The sequence below is a fragment of the Lissotriton vulgaris genome, chromosome 1_1, assembly GCF_964263255.1.
Source record: "Lissotriton vulgaris chromosome 1_1, aLisVul1.2, whole genome shotgun sequence".
Taxonomy (NCBI): Eukaryota; Metazoa; Chordata; class Amphibia; order Caudata; family Salamandridae; genus Lissotriton; species Lissotriton vulgaris.
Genome location: NC_141685.1, coordinates 821,946,430 through 821,967,898, shown reverse-complemented (window position 1 = coordinate 821,967,898; position 21,469 = coordinate 821,946,430).

The following is a 21,469-nucleotide window of genomic DNA, read 5'->3' as shown; positions in this document are numbered from 1 at the left end:
GCCACAGTTTTGTAACTGGTTTCTGAAACCCATAGTCCACAAATCTACATCTTACTTACGTGACACATAGAATGTTCTATGTCTATTAAAAGAACTGGAAATTAGCGTGTCAGATGACATGATCATCACCATGGACATAGAGGCCCTCTACACCATTATCCTGCAAAAACGCACCATGGATGTTATTGAGGGGATCCTGGAGCACACTGAGTGGAACTTCAGAACCCCAAGAAGGTCTGTGCTAGAATGTGCTGAATTATCACTAACTGAAAATTCTTTGAATTTGAGAATGTACTTTACCATCAGATACAGGGTACATCTATGGGCTGCACCTTCTCCCCCAGCGTGGCCTGCCTCTATATACACCAGTTTCAGGCAGATGACATTTTTATCCCAGACAAACTATAAAAAGACAACATTAAACTCTGGCATCGTTACATTGATGACATTCTGATAATATGGCATGGGAGTGAGAAGCTAGCAATTATATTTGCTGATTGGATGAATTCTAGAGACAGGTAAATGAATTTCCCCTATACAATCTGCAGGGATGAAGCAATCTTTCTGGACCTGCTTCTCACCATTGGGCACAGTGTGATTGAAGCCAGGGTACATAATAAAAACACAGATAAAAACAGCCTATTATTATACAACAGTATCCACCCAAGGGTCCTATGTGAGAACCTCCTGATGGACGAGTTTTCGAGAGCGAGAAGCAATTGCTCCTCTCTTGAAACTTTTGAGTAACAAGTCACTACCCTGGAAGAGAAGTTGATCACCCAGCACTGCCCAAAGAAAACGGTATGAAGAGAACATAAAAGGGCTAAGATAGTTAACAGAGAGGCCCTACTGGAAACAAATCCTAGACCTAACACTGACAGAATTGCATGTGTAACCACATAGACCCCTATCTCTAATAAGGTACAAAATATTGTCCATTAACATTGGAGGATATTGGACAGCGGGACCAAACAATGGCCAACTCTTCGATTTTGCTTATAAATGCGACACTAGCATATGTGATATGCCAGTATATAACAAAGCTCAGAAGACCTTGGGACCACCACAAAATATTATCTAGAGTAATTGAGCCCTGGTAGGACATTTCCCATGTGGAAACTGAGTGGTGTGTGCTTTTACCACATAGGTGAAGTAAGTTGATATCAAGGCTTCAGAGACCCTGGATATTGAAAGAATTTACTAACTGCAATAGCAAAAACGTTGTATACCTAATCACTTGCCCATGCAATCTGGTCTATGTGGGAATGACCACCAGAAAGATAAAGGATATGATTAATGAATACTGCAGCACATTAGTTGCAGAAGGAACAACATCAACTGATATGCCACGATTTGGATGCCAATCACAGTGACAAAGAACTTACATGGGTGATCTTGGAAAAAAGGGCTACAAGTGTCCTTGATGTGGTGAAAATGCTACTCTTCCGGAAACATAAATGGGTGTACGTCTAAGTTACGTGGGAGGTGGGCCTCAAAGATGAAATACTGCGGTTCCAATTATAAAGAACTTCGTCTCACTGCACTGATCTATCATCCCTGTTTATGTTATCATCATCATCATCATCATCATCACTTTATTTGATCTATAAAAATAAAGATCATAAATGTACAATATTAAATGCAATACAAAAATGTCAGTGCATAATAAGGAATTAATAACAAACGCTATCCTGTCTCTCCCTACCCTACTTCATGGGGTCCAAATGACAACATTGCGAAATAGAGAAGGAGGGCTTAAACCTCAGCTAAGGGTCCGCTAAATGTGCCTACCTACTTAATTATAATTTCTGCTGGTCTGTCTTAATTTCTATAATTTATTCTAATATCCAATGCATTTTGACATCAAATGTACAGTAAAAGCATTTATATTACATTAAAAATAGATACACTATGACATATTAAATAAATAGGGCCATAAAAGGGTAAAATCATTTTAAGTTAACATAAGGAGAGAAAGTGTAATGCAAGGGTCAGATTGCCACCACAGTGAGCGTTATAGAGATTAGTACTTCACCCTCAAACTTACGGTTGGGATCTCCTGTGATTTAGTGAGAACCATAGGAAGGATGCTAAGCTCCGATATACAAACAGAACCACCAACATTTGTTGGAAGTATAATGCTGGGCGGCATTTCCTGAATTTATATTTGCTCGTGAGGGGTAGAATTAATCTTTTCCTCTGGACCCAATAACATTTGCAAAAAAAGATGATATGAAAGCCTCTTTGGAAAGATATTCCATCGCACAGGCCAGCCGGCAAGACTTAAATAGAATAGATGCCCCATGGAATGGCCCATCATAATCGGAATGTGATTTAGTCGGAACCTTACTGGAATACATTGATGTCGTTGATTTGACATAAAGAATAAGTATGAATTTACATCGAGAGTAATTGTAGGGGCCATTAGATATAAATTTACCATAGGTTAGTTACAATAATTTTTCAATCTTTCTCTCTCCATCTTTCTTAAAAATAACCTTTTTATTCTTATGTTTGAGATTGTCAAACGGAACCTGCAAATCGATAGAGCTATGTACATTTTTGCGCATAATCAAGGTTTATGCAATCCCTCAAAATACACTGGGTCAGGTTTTCAGCCTCCCTTTTCCACACTGAGTGGCTCAGTAATATGGGGGCTAAGCTCTCAGAATCTTTTATATATCGTACATCCAACTCAGTGTGACAATAAAAATGTGAGCAGCTTCTTGGGAGGGCTACCAGTTTCTTGAGGAAAATATCCTCAATACGTTGGAGAGCAGCTACATCAGCCATGCCACACACAGCTGCCCGGTATGTGGTTAAAGAGATAGCTTTGGCCATGTAGATCTTTTTTATTGCCTCCAGAGGTATGGATCCCAGCTTTTCTTTGTTTTTCAAACATATTTTATTGATTTTTCTTAAGAAAAAGAAAAAAAAACATATTTCAAACAGTCATGGTGTCAGTGCATATGATCCTTAAATGAAAACAAAGGCAGTACAGCCTAGACACATTGTCATGTAAATTTGACGTGCATTACAATATTAACAGTTTCAATAAACCCGTTTGCGCATTGGACCTAGATTTTTAATGAAGGTAAGTAAGGCCACAATGCTTTTTTCCAATAGAAGACCTCTATTGGCTACCATGTGATCCCATTTTTAACCTTGCCCCCTATGTATATTTATCCACCCATGAGAAAGGCCACATCCTGGATCAGATCTTCTCAAATATTATTTTACAGATTGATGCTCCCCTCCCTTTGGTTTGGTCTGATCACTTTATGGTTGTCTTTGGCATTCCGAAGGAGATAACTCGCACCACTTCCTACATTAAACCTCTTTCATACAGCTTTAGATCTTTTAGCCAAATGACACCAGAGGCCATGAAGAGAGCTCTGGATCAACATCCAATACCTTTTTGTGATGACCCCGAGAGAGATGCACGTGGTCTAGACACCTGGCTAACAGGTCGGGCCTTTGATTTAGCCCCCCGTTCTTTGGGTGAGGCTAAACCTACCCGCATTTCTGCTCCCTGGTTCATTGAATCTCTCAGGAAAAGCAGAAGCATCTGCAAACAATTGGAGAGTGTGGAGAGCTAAATTGTACCCAGTAGCAAAAATGAGATTCAAACTGCCCCTTAAAACATACTATAAGGGCATTCGTGAGGGTAAGCAACACTGTCTTGCCTCAAAAATTGAGGCTGCCAGCAACATGAGTAAGGAAATCTTTAAAATTGTTAAGGGGTTTTCCTTCCAGAGTGCGGTGAGTATTCCATTCACCCCCACGTCTTCTTGGGTCAATAATATTGCTAACTATTTCTATGAAAAAATTGTTACCATCCAACATTCTTTCACCACCCCTGCCCCCGGTTTGCAAGCTGAACTAGTGGCAGTGGGCCAGGACAGCATTGACACTAGTGAGCTCCTCACTAAATTTTCGCCTATCTCTCTCGCGAAATCTCTTGAGATTATGCATTCTTTGAAGTCCGGCTCTCCTCTAGATCTGTGCCCTGCAAAAACTATGACAGGCATTGCAGAGATTATTAATCCTGCAGCCAACTTGGTTCTTAACTTCTCACTACAGCAGGGGTTAGTCTCACGCCATTGGAAAAGGGTTAAAATTGGAGGCAAGATGGCGGCCAAGTAAGAGGCCGATAGCAGCAGTGAGCTACTAACTGAAAGAATCCCCCTGTTTCGATGCACGTGAATCTTCCGTGAGCTTTATACAGACCCCCCCCCCCCCCCCTCCCCCTTATGCCGGCTCTGTGAAGCCCCCACAAAATGTTCTGGCGGTCTCGGTGGAGTTGCGGGTCCCGACTAATCGAGAGTGTTGCACTAAGGTTTCAGAAGTACGTGACTCACCTGATCATCGGGGGTGCCCGACACGAAGGAAGAATGGCTCCAAAGAATGCCGCAAACTCCGCCGGCACCAAAGGCGCTATCGTGGCTCATAAGCTCCGGGGGGGAGGCGCAGGCAGCCACGGGATCAGAGATGCCGGATCAAATGGCGGTTGCTCCTGGGCAGTCCCCTCGCCTGGTCCGGCGAGACGCGCAAAGTGCGGGACCTCATCGAAGAGTCAACTGCCGCAGCCAGCGTCTTTAGCGGAGATGTTAGTCCGCTGAAAAACCCTGCGGCTGCAAACCCAGACGGGAGGGTCCCTGCAGATGGAGACAGGAGCAGCGGGAGGAAAGGACGATCAGGTGAGCTCGAATGCACCTGAATCCCCGGGGTCTATAGCTCTAAAAGCTCCAGTAGCTCCAACAGCTACGGACACAGGCAATATAACTATAGATGGGGGCCCCAGGCTGGTCTCAGAGTCTGATGGCAGAAATAATGTGATATTAAAGGGAAAAACGGATCCCCTACTGGTGGCCCAACCCGCTACCGGGACTATCAGGATTGTAGATAAAGACTGCACTGGAGATAAAGTTCAAGATGTACCGGATGAGTCGCTGGAACCTAACCAACCTATAAATACCGTGGGGGTGCAGCAATCCATTATTGAAAATGAAACAAGAGCTACGACTTTGGGCACAGAGCTAACTTATGCGGATAAAGTCATGCCCGAGGGGGATAAAGACCCCAGTGACTGTTTCTTTTCAGTCTCAGATGGCAGAGAATGGTCGGATCAGAGTTCTTCACCTGGCACTAGTAACCTAGACTCTGACTCTGAAGAAGAGATTGAACCGGACCCCCCATAATGGCTAAAAAAGTATAACTCAATGACAGGCAAGAATCGAGGGAAGAGAGATCTCAAGTGGGATTATTCCTCTAATACTCCATTGTCAGCTCAAGGAACGGATGTTCCCCAATCACAAACCTGTGCCACTCCATTGCCGCTTGAAATGATACATCAGGTTATCCTCTCTCATAGGGAGGAAACACACAAGGACAGCTTAAAACACAAGTGGCAATGAGGAAGATGCAAGGGACGGTCAGGAAACTCTCCAAGGTATGCTCAAATATAGGGGAAAGAGTGAAAAATCTCGAGGAGAGAATAGTGATAACGGAGACAGAAGCCTCCAGCGCCGTAACCCAAGGGGATGCATACTTCTCAAATCAGGGACATCCAATGGAAGTTAGAGGAGTCCGAAAACAGACAGAGGAGGAATGACCTCAGAGTGTTGGGTGTCCCGGAAGGGGTTGAAGGGCAGGATGCAAGAGCATATATAATTACTCTGTTCAGATCTGCCTTCCCCAAACTTAGTGAATGGAACTGGACAAGCGAGGTTCAAAGGGCTCATCGCATCCCGTTTAAACCTCGAGTGCAAGCAAAAGAAGGAGATAAACCCCGTTATTATATTTCTGGGCAACTTCCTCTTAAGACAAACCATATCAGAGAAAGGTAGGCCAGAGGCAAGGAGGTCAAGTGAGGGAGTCTCATTCTTTGTTCGCTCTGATTTCTGCCACTCAAAAGTGGAGAGACGTTGGAGATTGAGGCAACTAATTAAACCATTCTATGACAAGAAAATTCAAGTCTTCCTTGTCAATCCGGCACAGCTTAAGGTAGTTCACGAGGGACAGACCCGCTATTTCTGTTCTGAGATCAAAGCGAAAGAGTATTTGGACACTATTGGTAAATAAGGAAGTTTATTGGGACTTTTGACCTTTTTGATGTAGTTAAAAAAGTGTCTGGGGGCTCTGGGAATAAGGGTTTCACAGGTTCTTCTTTTTTTTTCTGCCACAGGGATCTTGATGAGTTAGTAAGAGAGGGGGTAAGGGGTTTATAAGAGGATATGGCAGTTGGACGATTCAGCATTATGAATAAATGGACGTAATTTGATCCTGGGGGTTCATGAGTTAAAGATTGGGAATTTTGTTTTTGTTGGCCCAAGCTCGCTCCTGCTGTAAACATCATATGCCCAGACCAAGGTCTGAGCACCTCATTAGAGTAAGGGTTGTAGGGGGTGCAAGACGGGGAATGTAGTGTGGGGAAGAGGGGAGGGGGTGGGCTTGAGGGAGTGGAAGAAAAAGAAAAAGAAAAATTCCTGGTACAACTATGTTTATGTTTTCCATGTAGAGATGCTTTTGTTTGTGTTCAGTGTATTGATCTAACTCAGAAATGGTCTGGTGAATCAGAAGGTAAAGGAATAGAAATTGAGGATGCTTAATATTTATACAATGAATATAGGGGGTCTGAATGACTGGAGAAAGAGGCAAAGGCTGGGGTATTTTGTTAGGTTAAATCGGATGGATATGATCTGTCTGCAGAAGACCCAGCTCCCATGGTCAAAAAAACATCTATTGGGCCTAAGAGGCTATGACCTTTTGGCTTGCTCCTCGCAGACATCCACAATCAGATGGGTAGCAATATTGGCGAAATCTACCAGGGGTAAAGCCAAGCGCCAGATGACGGATCCTCTAGGGAGATGGGCGCTGGTTGAACTTGATATGGGGTGTACAATTTGCACAGTCTATGGTTCTAACCAAGATGATCCGGAGATCTTTAACTTTCTGGAAACAGAATTAACGAACTGGCCAAGTCCAATTATCCTATGCGGAGATCTTAATATCTCAGCCGACTTGACTAAGAACATGGTCTATGTAGGCCGCAAACCCAGGGTTTTTTGGGCTCTGAGTTCTGTATTGGATTCACAAAGGTTAGTGGATGTCTGGGGAAACAAGGAGCTGAATAGTGAATGCTTCACATATTTTTCCTGCCCCTATAAAAGATATACTAAACTGGATTACTTCCTTATATCCTCTTCGGAATTGAATAGGGTCGGGGTTAAAAAGTTACCCAAACTCATCTCTGATCACAACCCGCTAATTTTGCAGTATGATATAGGCATCTCCACCCGGATTCATTCCAGATGGACGTTTGAGAAGAAGTTATTAGCTAATCCGTTATTTGTAGAACACTTAAGGAAATGGACAATAGAATATTTTGACATTAATCGATACAGTGCCAATAGAAATAGTGTCTGGGATGCATTTAAAGCTGCTCTGAGAGGAGAAACTATAAGCTTCTCCGCTAGACTTAGGAAAAAAGAGCGGGAAGATAATGAGAAATTAATTGCCCAACTTGTAGTGGTGAAAGAACATCATGTACAGGATATTGTTGTGGGCAACGATGCGACGGAGACTCAGCAGAAGATCCTGATCATAAAACCAGAATTGTGCAAAGTGATAACCCAGAAAGCGGCAGATGACTATCAGACTCATACGGGTAGGCTCTACGAGACAGGGGAACATGCAGGGAAACTTTTAGCTTTGAGAATTAGACAGGAATCCAGCAGGAATGTAATAACAGAGATAGAGGAGGGCACTCAGAATTATGCAGACCCGGAAGACATCTTAAAGGTGTTTAAAAATTTCTATCAGAAATTATACACGCAAGAGACGCAGGTCGCCAGCTCTGCTACATATTTCATAGACGAGGGCCCCCAGTTGGATGCGGCAGCTATTTCAAGGCTCGATAAGGACATGGACATAAAAGAGGTCCTGGAAGTTCTGCAGGAGCCAGCATCAGGGAAGGCCTCAGGGCCAGATAGCATCCCCCTTGAGGTATATTAGAGTATACAGAGTGAGATCGTTCCCATGCTGTTGGATCTATTTAATGGCATTATTTATTCCGGCGAGGTACCACATTCTTGGAAGGAAACAAACATCATTGTATTTGATAAAAAAGGCAAACCTAAGGAGAAACCTGGCTCCTATCATCCCATATCCCTCATCAACATGGACACAAAGATTTATGCAAAGGTCCTGGCCAGGAGGCTAGGGGTGGTCATTGGTAGTCTGATTTCTCCGTGGCAGCATGTGTTTATCCCAGGCCGTGGGACTACGGATCACATCAGACGTGCCATTTAGTTATTCGATGTCCATGCTGCCACGCGGGGCCGGATGGCCATGATCATCCTGGATGCTGAAAAGGCCTTCGATCATGTCGCATGGGAATATCTGTGGGGGATATTGGACCGAAGGGGCTTCGGCCCTAAAATTATGGGAGCAATTAAGGCGATGTATTCCGAACCAAAGGCCAGGATCCAATTGATGGAAGGCTCCTCTGAGCCATTCTGTATCTCTAGGGAGACACATCAGGGGTGTCCCTGCTGCCTATCCTTTTTGCTGTGTATATAGACCCGCTGGTACGTTATTTATTAGAATCCATAGAAATCGAACCAGTGGTCTGCAAAGGCTTTGAAAAAAAGCTGCTAGCTTACACAGAAGACCTGGCTATCATTACTCCAGAACCAGATAAGGCGATTGTAGCGATTGCAGGTATAGCCAAGGAGTTTGGGGGGAATTCAGGATACCTTTGAAATGAGAGAAAAACACAGATAATATACACAAATAATATTTTAAGGGTGGATCAGAGGTATCAAGATTCTGCTGTATATTTGGGAGTTAAGATATGCTCTGCTATAAGTGAAATTGTAAAGGATAATTTCAATCCGTTGATAAAATCAATTAATGCAGACCTTAATAGAATAGATGTACTTCATCTCTCTATAATAGGAAGAGTATATGTACTGAAAATGACAATGCTCTCTAATCTTTTCCGCTCAATTCCTTATCTGATTGACGAAGTAATGTTAAAATCAATTGAGTCAATCTTTATGAATTTTTATCTCGCAATACGGTAAAATCAGGGGATCGATGAAATATTTGTCACTCCCACAACAAAGAGGAGGGTTGGCAATTCCTAACATTAGATGTTATCAATTGCCCTGTCTCCTGAGCCAGATGGCTGATACCCGATATGGCAATCAAGAAATCCCATCTATATACAAGCTGTTGCTGGGCAGAGAGGCCCTCGGACTCCTGTTACGCAAAAATAATAGGCGATATTATAAGAAGATGCGTTATAAGGTCTCTGAAAGTCTTTGGGAAATCTGGAAACGAGTCCGAAAGGTGCTAGCAATTCCTAAGATCAATTATTGTACACCTTTATGGAATTCTAGTGTCTTTCGGCAACTCAGCTATGATAGGCTTAGGACATTATGGGAGCATCAAGGGGTTAGAAGAATAGGTGATATCTGTGAAGGTGACAATCTTCTGGGCTTCAAAGAGATGCAGCAGAAATTTGGAATTCCTCTGAGTCAGAGTTTTAAGTTTCTGCAAATCTTGGGTCTGCTGAGGGGCATTAGGCCCCAGGATTATTCCAGGAGGTCAGATTAATATGATGGAGTATTTGTTAAGAGGTGGTACCAAAATTAAAATGATTTATGGTACCTTATTGTCAAGTACACAGGATGACCTGGAAAAATGTGAAATGACATGGGCATCCAAATTAGCTGACTCGGATGTGGATTTAGATAAATCTTTGCAGTTGGCGGACAGAGTATTCCGCTCATCAAACTTGAAAGCTCAATATTACAAGACGATCTTTAATTTGTATTTTACCCCTGCCAAATTATTCGATTGGGGGAAAAGAGAGGATGACAAATGCCCGTGATGTTACGAAGGTCCGGCCAACCTGATACATATGTTTTACCAATGGGACAAACTAATTTTAATTAGGGGAGAGATTGATAAATTTTGGGAGGGGCTGCTAGGAGTTAAGATCGACCTATCCCCTACCCTAATGTTGATAGGAACGGACATCAATTTAAATCTCAACAAGGAAAATGAAGCTTTTGTATTTATTGGTGTATCAGTCCTTCGGCTATTGTTAGCTGCCGGCTGGAAAGATGCAGTTCCCCCCTCTTATCAGATGTGGCTGGCTAAACTTTTAGGGATTTATAATATTGAATCGGCTCTCTACTCGCGTAGGGGCAGAATGATGAGGGAGTGGGGGCAGGCCATCTGGGGACGTATTACTAGCTTGATGGCCCAGCACGTATAATGTCAATGTTTTGTCTAATTTATGTGGGATAATATAACTCGACAGTGGAACTCTGATTCACTGTCTAGTAGTGCTAATGAACTATCTGTTGTCCTCTGTTTTTATTGTTCTTTTTAGAAAGCTGTACTGTACTATGGAACTCTCTTTTTTTTCCTATACATTTTCTTTATGATATATTGGATGGCTTTTAAATAAGTCATATGATTGGAAACTATGCATTTATTTATTGATGTTTATACCAGGTCTTTTTTAATAAAAAAAAAACCAAAAAACGGAAAAGGCTAAAATTATCCCCTTTACCAAAAAAGCCTTCGGCAGACCCTGATGTTGTCGCAACCTATAGGCCCATCTCACTACTGCCATTCCTCTCCAAAACTCTTGAGAAGAACGTCAGCCTTCAACTAATGGAGTATGTAGAGGCCAACCATATTCTCCATGATAGTCAGTCTGGTTTCAGGACCCATCTCAGCACTGAAACAGCTTTACTGGAAGTTGCTGACTCCATTAAAGAGTAATTGGATAGAGGAGGAAGTGCGGTGTTGATACTTTTAGATCTTTCCGCGGCTTTTGATACAGTGCCCCACAACCGGCTTTTGCAAAGATTGTCAGATTGTGGCATCAGGGGCACGGTACTGAAGTGGTTTGATCCTTGCTCAACGACCGCCATCAAGAAATATGGCCCCCCCATTTTTGGCCCTCATTCCCCCGTTGGAGGTGGGGGTCCCGCAGGGGTCCATTCTGAGTCCATCCCTTTTTAACACCTATATGGCTCCTCTTGCTCTTCTAGCTGAGTTGCATGGCGCTAAGATTATATTTTACTCTGACGATACACAACTGCTATTCATGCGTTACAAAGGTTGTGACTTCAGTAGTGAGGAGTTTAACACCTGTTTATTGAAAGTTTTTTCTTGGCTACAATTCAATCAATTGAAATGTAACTCTGAAAAATCTGAGATAAGTTTTTTTCGGCTGTCAACCCTGTGACTCTTGGCTCGAATGGTGACCTTGTGACATGTCTCCCCCGGCGGTTCCAGTAACTGTTGTGAAAAATCTAGGAGTAAAGTTAGTTGCTTCGCTAACTCTGAAGACCCAATTTCAGACTGTGGTTGGTACATGTTTTGGCTTGTTGAGAATGTTACATAACTTTCTCCCTATGCTGCCTGTAGAGCACCGGAAGACTGTAGTTAAGGCCTTAATCATCTCAAGGCTTGACTATGTCAATGTGTTATACTTTTGTCGCAGATGGTTTAAAATCTTCAGCTAGGGCCATTTTTATGGTGGGACCCAGAGCACATATGTCTTCCCATCTAAAAACTTTGCCCTGGTTTTGGGGTTCTGGGCCTTTCATGGTACAGGAGCCATTTTTTTGAGGAAACGGGTCCACCATTATGTGCCCACCCGTGCCCTAAGGTCCTCTGGGCAGGCCCTTATACGTATTTCCAGTTTTGACCGATCTCGGGCAGGCGGGTGCTCCTTTCAAATGCTAGCCGCCCCCTTAGCTTAGGATTGTTCTTTCTGGAGACAGTTGAAAACTTGACTTTTTTACCACTATGCCCTGCCCTGCAATAGTGTGCCAGCTCCAGATCCCTGATTTCTCTGTCCCCTTGGTCCAGCAGCGCCGGGACACTCCAATTTCATTTAATTTAATTTCATTTCATGTGTGGATTCTGTCAAAAAAGACCCCTAAATAGGAAAAGGTTTCTGTCAATTCCAATTTGTTGCCAGCTTTATGGAAGAATGGGAGTTTTTTCGGCTCCTTCCCTGCTATAAAGTATTTTGCTTCATTTAACCTGAAGGTCGGGGTTTTACATACATTTTGCATGCTCCTCTATGAGTTTCTGCAGCACCAACCTAGTCTGGGTATTTGCACTGCATCATCTGCCTCGAGGAGTATTGGGACACGTGCAGAGTCCAGATGGGGAATGTCTAGGGAGGATCCTAATAGGGCTGTTCCACACCATTTGTGTAAATTGAGAACAGGAAGGGTGGAAACATGCACCCTTGCCTGACTCTCCTTTTAAATTGGAACTGCCTTGTACATTCCCCGTGATTTCCCTACCAGACACAAGCTGTAGCTTGAGAGTGCAGTTGTCGGATGAAAGTTGTTATTGTTTCCTCTATGCCCATCTCTTCCATAATTCTCCATAGGTGTGAATTGGTGTTGCAGTCAAAGTCTGCTGATAAATCCATGATAGCCATATAGGCTTTCCCTTTATTTGACCACTGTGTACTTTTCTATTATCAAGCTAAAATGTAGTCATTAATCCAGCGTCCCGCTCCACTTCTTAAAACCATACTGTACAGGATTCAGGATATTCCTCTCCTTGGCCCACTCCTCTAATCAATTCAATAATAATTGCCTCATCAATTTAGCTGTCCCGTCTAAAAGGATAAAGGGCCAGATGTATCAAAGGCTTTTAACAATTCTGTGTGTAGCCCATAGGTCTGTCGTTTTTTGGCAACAACGTATCCCCTTTTTTGTAAATGGGAATTATAATTATATTTTCCAGGAGTCTGGAGGCCCCACTTTAACTACAGCATTAAAAACATTGGTCAATAATGGTGCCCAAAAGGCCAACATTTCCAAAAAAAGAATCTATGGGAGCCCCATCTGGGCCCAGGCCTTAGCAGACTGCACTGCACTAGCCCATGTCTGACCTTAGCCATTTCATAGGTAATATTACCTTTTTGCACTAACGTTTTATCATTCAACGGAGGTTCCATAACCTCAGGTGGCAATCCGAATATTTTACAGAAGTGGGCCACCGATGTGTATTCATCCACATGGGTGTCTAAGTTGGGATTTGTACCATCTCTCAGGAAAGGGGCATTAATTACAGACCAGATTTCCATACAGTTTTTTTGGATCCCCTCCTGATGCAGGTTAGGCCATGCCTCCTCCTTTAGGATTTTAAGTCTAGTCTTCCATCCTTCTTTGTATTGAGATTATAATTACCTAACTAAGGGGTCGATTATGATTGCGGTAATTCCGCATCCACCGGGCCTGTGGAAGCCACTGCCGGCCCGGAGGATGCGGAATCACCGCTGCGGACCTATAAAATACCCACTGCCAGATTATGATGGCGGTGGGATCAGCGGCGGACAGCAGGTCCGTCCGCTGTTGTTTCACGGGGTGTTGGCTGCAATTGGTGGCGGTGTCTGCAAGACACCGGCAGCCAAATTACAATGGGTTTGGAAACATGCTTTTCCGCTGCGGATTTACCGTCGTGGAAAAGCATGTGGATAATAGCTTCTGGGGAGCCCTTACGGGCCCCCAGGGTGTCGGGGGTAGGGAGTAGGTACCCCCAGCATTTGCATGTACAAGGCGGCAGGCCCCGCTCGGTGCCCGCCGTTTTGTGCATGCAAATGGAAAGCATGCATATTTAACCTTGTTAAATATACAGAATGTGAACGCCAGGGTGGCATCAGATCCTAATTCGCACGGAGGGACCGCCGCTGCTCCTAAGGACGGTCCTTCCACCCCGGGTTGGCGGACGGAAAAGCCAAGAAAGCGGAGATAAAATTATCTCCCTATTACCTAGCTGTCGCTAACACCAATTAGCGACAGCTAGTAGGAGATAGAGACCATCTTGGGCCCCATTTTGCATGTCAGTGATATTTATTATTAATGACATGCAAAGTGGGCGTGCCAAGATGTTAGCGACTGGAAACAGTCGCTAACATCGCTATCTCCTATTACCAACTTTTTGAGATATTCGCGCTAAGCGCGAATATCTCCAAAAGCTAACACCTGCCCTGAGCAGTTCTTAGCCATGTTATCCAATGGGAGGTGGATAATATGGCTAAGAGCATTAGCTCGGTAATGCATGAATATCGCTGACGTATCGCTAACTGGAGGGTAAGAGTTCACCTGCCCACTATACACCTTTGAAAAGTGCTTAATCCACAACTCTTCGGGTATAGCGATGTCTATTGTAGGACCACCCGTGAATTGTAAAACCGGGTTTTCACCACTCTCTAAAAGGCAGCACTGACTTTCAATTGTGCTGCACTATGAAGGGATTCCCATGCTTCCCTTCTTGAGGCACATCTTCTTTCATTAAGGGCCAATCTATTGTCTGATCTTGCCTGTCTGACTTATGTAAGGTTTCTGGGCTGCCTGCATGACTCCTGCTTTAGGTTAGTAAGTGCACGTGTACATTTTGTGGTGAACCACCCCTGTTTTTTACCTTATTGCGGAATTTGTTGAAAAGACAGTAAAATACCATTGTGTTGGGCCAATTCACTCAGGCAGTTTTCAAAGGCTGTTTTATATTTTATTACTAGCTGTTTTGTAACAGCATCAAGTCAAGTCAAGTCAAGTCAGAGAATTTATATAGCGCACTACATACCCAGAGGGTCTCAAGGGGCTTAGGAAGGGGAGGAGGATTACTTGTCAAATATCCACGTTTTAAGTTGCTTTCTGAATGCTAGGTGGTTCTGGGTGAGGCGAAGGTGAGCGGGGAGTGAGTTCCATGTTTTAGCAGCCAGGTATGAGAAGGATCTGCCTCCCATGGTGGTCTTGTTGATGCGAGGTACAGTGGCGAGGGCTTGGTTGGAAGAACGTAGTTGGCGGGAGGGGGTGTAGAAGGACAGTCGTGAGTTGAGGCATTCCGGTCCGATGTCGTAGAGTGATTTGTGTGCGTGGGTTAGCAGTCGGAAAGTGATTCTCTTATTGACGGGTAGCCAGTGGAGGTCTTTCAGGTGACCAGAGATGTGTTCGTTGCGCGGGATGTCTAATATGATCCTGGCTGAGGCGTTTTGGATTCGTTGGAGTTTCTTCTGGAGTTTAGCGGTAGTACCTGCGTAGAGGGTGTTTCCGTAGTCCAGTCGGCTCGTGACCAGAGCATGGGTGACTGTTTTCCTGGTTTCGGTGGGGATCCAGCGAAATGTTTTTTTGAGCATGCGAAGAATGTTGAAGCAGGATGAGGATACGGCGCCGACTTGTCTGTTCATTGAGAGTGAAGAATCCAGGATGACGCCTAGGTTCCGTGCGTGGTCAGTCGGGATGGGTGCTTTTCCAAGGGCTTCCGGCCACCAAGAGTCGTCCCATGCAGAGGGGGATGTACCTAAGATGAGGACTTCTGTTTTGTCTGAGTTCAGTTTCAGACGGCTTTGTTTCATCCATTCGGCAACTTCTTTCATTCCTTCGTGTAGGTTAGTTTTGGCGGTGCTGGGGTCATTGGTGAGAGAAAGGATTAGTTGAGTGTCATCCGCGTAAGAGATGATGTTGAGGTTGTGTTGGCGGGCGATGGCCGCAAGGGGGCTCATGTATACGTTGAAGAGGGTGGGGCTGAGTGAGGATCCTTGTGGTACGCCACAGATGACTTCAGTGGCCTCGGACTTGAATGGTGGAAGGCGGACTCTCTGGGTTCTTCCGGTGAGGAACGAGGTGATCCATTCAAGTGCTTTTCCTTGTATTCCGATGTTATTGAGGCGTTGTAAAAGGGTGCTGTGGCAGAACTGTGTCGAATGCTGCAGAGAGGTCGAGGAGGATGAGGGCGACTGTGTCTCCATTGTCCAGTAGAGTTCGAATGTCGTCTGTTGCTGCGATGAGGGTGGTCACAGTGCTGTGTTTTGCTCGGAAGCCAGATTGTGAGGAGTCGAGGGATTTGTTGGCTTCGAGGAAAGCGGCGAGCTGGTTGTTGACAGCTTTCTCGATGACTTTGGCCGGGAATGGAAGGAGCGAAATGGGGCGGTAATTTTTGAGTTCGGTGGGGTCCGCTGTGGGTTTCTTCAGAAGGGCGGTGAGTTCAGCGTGTTTCCAGTGTTCTGGGAAGGTAGCGGAGTTGAAGGAGCAGTTGATGACGTGTCGGAGGTGCGGTGCTATGATGGAGTCTGCTTTGTTGAAGATGTGGTGAGGACATGGGTCTGTGGGGGATCCTGAGTGGATGGAATTCATCAGGCGGATGGTGTCCTCAGTGGAGATTGGATTCCAGTCGTTAAGGGTGTTCACGGGGGGAGAATGTTCAGCAAATGGTTGGGTGGGATGGTCTCCGGGTTGGTTGTCGAAGCTGTTGTGGATATCTGCAATCTTGTTGTGGAAGAATGAGGCTAGGGAGTCGCAGAGGGCTTGAGAGGGGGTGATGTCGTTGGAGTTGGCCGAGGGATTGAAAAATTCCTTGACGATGTTGAAAAGTTCCTTGCTGTTGTGGGCGTTGTTGTCGAGTCGATCCTTGAATGCTGTTTTCTTGGCCTTTCGGATTAGTTGGTGGTGAGTGCGGGTGGCGTTTTTGACGGCGTCCTTGGTGCTAGTGGTTGGGTCTTTTTTCCAGGCCTTTTCAAGGGAGCGGCAGAGTTTCTTGGACTTCTTAAGATCATCATTGAACCATGAGGCCTTCTTGTTGCCAGGTTTGCTTTGACGGTTTTTCAGTGGTGCTAAGGTGTCGGCGGTGTTGGATAACCATAGGGTGAGGTTGGCGGCGGCTTGGTTTGGGTTAGAAGAGTGGGCTGGGGTGTTTAGAAGGAGCGATGCGGAGATCTGGTCAGTGGTGATTTTGTTCTAGTTTCTTTGCAGAGTTGGTTGGAGGTGGTTGGTGGGTTTCGGCTTGTTGTAGGTGAAGTGAACGCAGCTGTGGTCAGTCCAGAGGAGATCCGTAGTGTGGCTGAAGGAGACATGATTGCTGGAGGTGAAGATGGGGTCGAGTGTGTGACCTGCGATGTGGGTGGGGGAAGTGACTAGTTGTTTAAGTCCGAGGTTGGCGAGGTTGTCCAAGAGGGTGGTGGTGTTGCGGTCGTTGATCTTTTCAAGGTGAAAGTTGAGGTCTCCCAGAAGGATGTAATCTTTGGAGGGGAGCGCGTGTGGAGTGATGAAGTCCGTGATGTCTTCACTGAATTTTGCGCGGGGTTCTGGTGGTCTGTAGAGGAGGGTGCCTCTGAGTGTGGTCTTGGGGTCGATGTGTATTTGGAAGTGAAGGTGTTCGGAGTTGGCGAGGTTGGCGTCAGAGCTGGTTGAGATGCGGATTGATTTCTTATGGACGATAGCGATTCCTCCTCCTGTGTGGCCGGTACGGTCCTTGCGTGTGACCTTATAGTCTTCAGGGATGGCAATGGTGATGTCTGGGGCGGAGGAAGCGTTCATCCATGTTTCTGTTAGGAAGGCGACGTCTGGAGAGATGGTGTCTAGTAGATTCCATAGGTCAATGGCGTGTCTGTGGACCGAGCGGGTGTTGAGAAGGATGCATTGTAGGTGGTTGGGGTCGGGAGTCTGTGGAGTGGTCGTAGCGGAGTAGATGTCGGTGCCGCTGAATTTGCAGGAGTAACAGGAGAAAGGTCCATGGGTGTGTCCAGGAGCGGCTTGGACGCAGTTGGGGGAGCGGCCGGGGTTAAGGGCGAGGAGGGTGGTGGCGTCGTAGGTAATGCGGGAGGGCTGGGCGGCGCGAGGGGCAGGGGGTCTGGCGCTGGGCGCGGTCCAGGCGCGGACGGGCGTAGACGGGCTTACCTTTGGCGCACCTTCGGCGAGGCCGTAGCGCGTGGACGCTGCGCGTGGGACCATCTGTCCATAAATGGATAGTGGAGGGGGCGGAGCGTGGGAGGGGTGGGTGGGAGGCGGGAGCGAGGTGCAGGGAGGGTCTGGGACGGGCCGAAAATAAACACCAAATGGCGCTCTGGTCAACAAATGCTGCGAGGGTTCCCAACAATGAGGTCAACACTGACACTGGAGCGCTATGAGGGCAAGAATAGTGCAGGACAGCAGAGGAAAGCGCTATACAAGATTCAGGCTACTAAGCGCTGTGCAGGCAAAATTACGGAGCACACCACAATTATAATTAAATTAAAATGGATAGCAAGGCACAGCCGCTGTGCAGAGCGCGGCGTAGCTAGGTGAACAAATATAATTAGTAGCGAGGCAGTATGCAGCAAGCAGGTACGATACCACGGGAGGAGCAGGGGGAGCGATCCGCTTCTGGAGGCAGCAGGGCGGATCGACCTTTGTCCACCGCAGAGTGTACCCATTGGTCCTGTTAAGTGTTACTTTTCCCGTCATCTCTGTTACATTATCTGCCCTAACAAGCCTATGTGATTGTAAATTGACCTCAAGGCATAAGGGAAAGTGGTCGCTCATAGGATTGTCACCCACCATAAAAGAATGCTAGTTAGGTGCATAGCTAAGTGAGACCAGAATATAATCTATTGTTGAGGATAAACCTCTTCCATTGAATGTATAGGGCATAGGAAAAGGTCTAGCCATATATCGTTCACAAAACCAATCTCAGTACTAACAATCAGCTCATTAAACATCTCCCCATCGGTGTATGACAGAAATGGGTGCCCCATACACCCTCTTCATCAGCATTACAACAAATCCTAGTATCCTCGTGGGGACATAAAGCACAATTAAAATCACTCAAAAAGAATATCATTGTCTTTTTTGCACTAGCATTAATAAATGAGTTAAGGTCGCTGCCAAGGTACAACATTACCAAAATTATCTGGTGAGATGTTGGAATAAAAATTGATCAAGATAGTACAATGGGTCAGACTTTGATGTAATTTTGCCAGCTGATAGTAGCTATTCCCCAACCGTAAATCCATATTGTCCAATGTAAACTTATTTGAAATATGCATACAAAGCCCACCCTTCTTTCTACCCTGTGTTCCTTCACTGCAGGCGTATGGAGTGTTTTAAATATATATATATGAATTGGTTCTCTCACCTATGTTTCTTGGAAACATAATATGTCCTGATCAGAGATAAAATCACACCATATTTGATTATTGGCAACCCTGCAATATTCCAGGAAACAACCTTACATGGCAAACAATCACCACTGAGCGTAATTCTCAGGGGAGGCAGACTCAGAGAAGGGGGGCTACCAATACGGGGGAATACTTGAACCTGGGTTGGTGACTCACATGGTTCCGTATGGGTGGCTAAAGTTCTACTTGTGGTACCTATCTCAGTGGATTCCCTTTCATTTGTCACATAAGGTGACCTATAAGCTGAGGCCTCTTGTTCTGCAGTGCAGTCATTTGATGGTCCTACAACCTCACAACCCCTGGAAAGGCCCATATCATCATTTAGAACCCATTTAATAGTGCCAGTCAGTCATTATCCTCTAGGGTGATGAGTGTATAGAAGTAGTTGCCGACTGGAATAGTGTACCTAGACTGTCTCAACCCCCAATCTCTATCTACCCCTGGTATATACTGTGGAGATCCATGTGGTATATAGAAAAAACCCAGGGGTAGAATGTTAATCCCGTAGTTCTCACTGGGCAGTTGCCCACCCTATCTAATATGGTTCGAACCAAGTTTGGTGACCCAAATGTTAAAACTACACAATCGCCCTCTAGTGATTTTTTGGAGCTTCTTACCCAACCAATCCGCCTTGCCATCTTAAACTCAGCGAAAAACTGGTTCGATAGTCCCATCCTTGAGCTCAGTAAGTGCAGTAATTTATTTCTTAGTGTTGACCAATCTTCCACAGCTCTGCATGGCAAAGAAGGGACATTGGCCCACACAATGGTATACATTGTTGCTTCAGGGGGGGAGATGCAGAGTATTTGAATAGGGCAATTTACCCAGGGGCTGTTTTTGGTGATTTTGGTCACTTAAAGACCGGGCTCCCTCTCTGCGCACGTGGTTATACCTGGCTGGGGTGGGGGGCTGTTTTTGAATGTTCACCAGTCGCTTTTGGATACTAGGTGTACTCTGTGCTGTATCTACTTGATTACAAATGAGGGGTACTTCTCCTGTGTACAGCATTCCGAGGCAAACCAAGTTGTGGGGTTTGGGTAGAGGTTCCAAAGAAACAGTTTGGGGTGCTTCCTATTTCCATGCCCAGAAACGTCAGACTGAATAGTCGTAGCACCCTCGTTCCTGTTAGGCATAACAGACTTGGATCTGAATTGGCATGTGTCAGTCAGATGAGGGAGGGTACTGCCCGCAAGCTTTTCCAATCTATCTATGCTCGCTTCCATTTATGTTAACTTAAGTATAAACTGGTTCAGTAAAGCTGAGACAACCAGACCCACTTTTGTCCAAAACTCCCCGTTGTCATTATCATGAGGCAGGGTTAAAATTATTGGAGTGGAATCTTTGTGAGCCAGATTAGGCTCCACACTAGGCTCCTCCTCCACGTTTTTTGTTTTACGTCCTCTCTTTGGGAGAGGGTGAGTTTGCCTACTAGAACCCCTTTCTTTTCTTGGACAGGGGTACGGGATTACTCCCCTTGCTGATTTTAACTTCCTGGCTCCTAGTTGTTACCTTTGTTAGCTTTGGCTTGGTTGAAATGTAATTTGCCTTAGGCGCATCAGTAGTCTCTGACTCGGATGCCAGAATATGCAGCTCGTTGGTCAGGGAAAAGTTGGGTTGAGAATTTAGAAATTCTACTGAGGCAGGTGTTAGGGGCTGACTTAGGCGGCATTGTGGCTCCAGAGACAGTCTGTGCTCAGTGAGTGCAATTTCATGAATAAGGGCAGACTCAGCCCTCAATAAAAATGCGTCCAAAATCCCCGTAACTCCCTGACTTGTTAGTGATTTACGTTTACTCTTTATTTTCTGTGCCATTTACCAGTATGATTCAGAAAAGGGGGTGGTGATGAACAGAGTGTCTGAATTAAGCAGACCACTCTTACCCAGTCCAAAGATCAGGGCTTGATCCATCACCGTTTTTAAGCTCACTGCATCCTCCCAGCTCAGAACCTGGCTACATGCAAATTAGTCTGTCCCTGGCCCAGTGCATCATGGGAACACGGCAGACCAGACTACCAAGCCAATTCTTCACTGGAAAGGAGACAAGCTTCCGGGGACCGGTTTCTGGCATTTCAGCCGTCGTCGGCCCGGCTTGCTTGAATCCTGATGGTGCAGTGAGCAAGGGACTCATGTCTGAGTATACCCTGCCACACCTATAGTGGCCAAAAACGATTCAGCAAAGGGGGTGGTGATGAACAGAGTGTCTGAATTAAGCAGACCACTCTTACCCAGTCCAAAGATCAGGGCTTGATCCATCACCGTTTTTTAGCTCACTGCACCATCCCAGCTCAGAACCTGGCTACATGCAAATTAGTCTGTCCCTGGCCCAGTGCATCATGGGAACAGGGCAGACCAGACTACCAAGCCAATTCTTCACTGGAAAGGAGACACGCTTCCGGGGACAGGTTTCTGGCATTTCAGCCGTCGTCGGCCCGGCTTGCTTGAATCATGATGGTGCAGTGAGCAAGGGACTCATGTCTG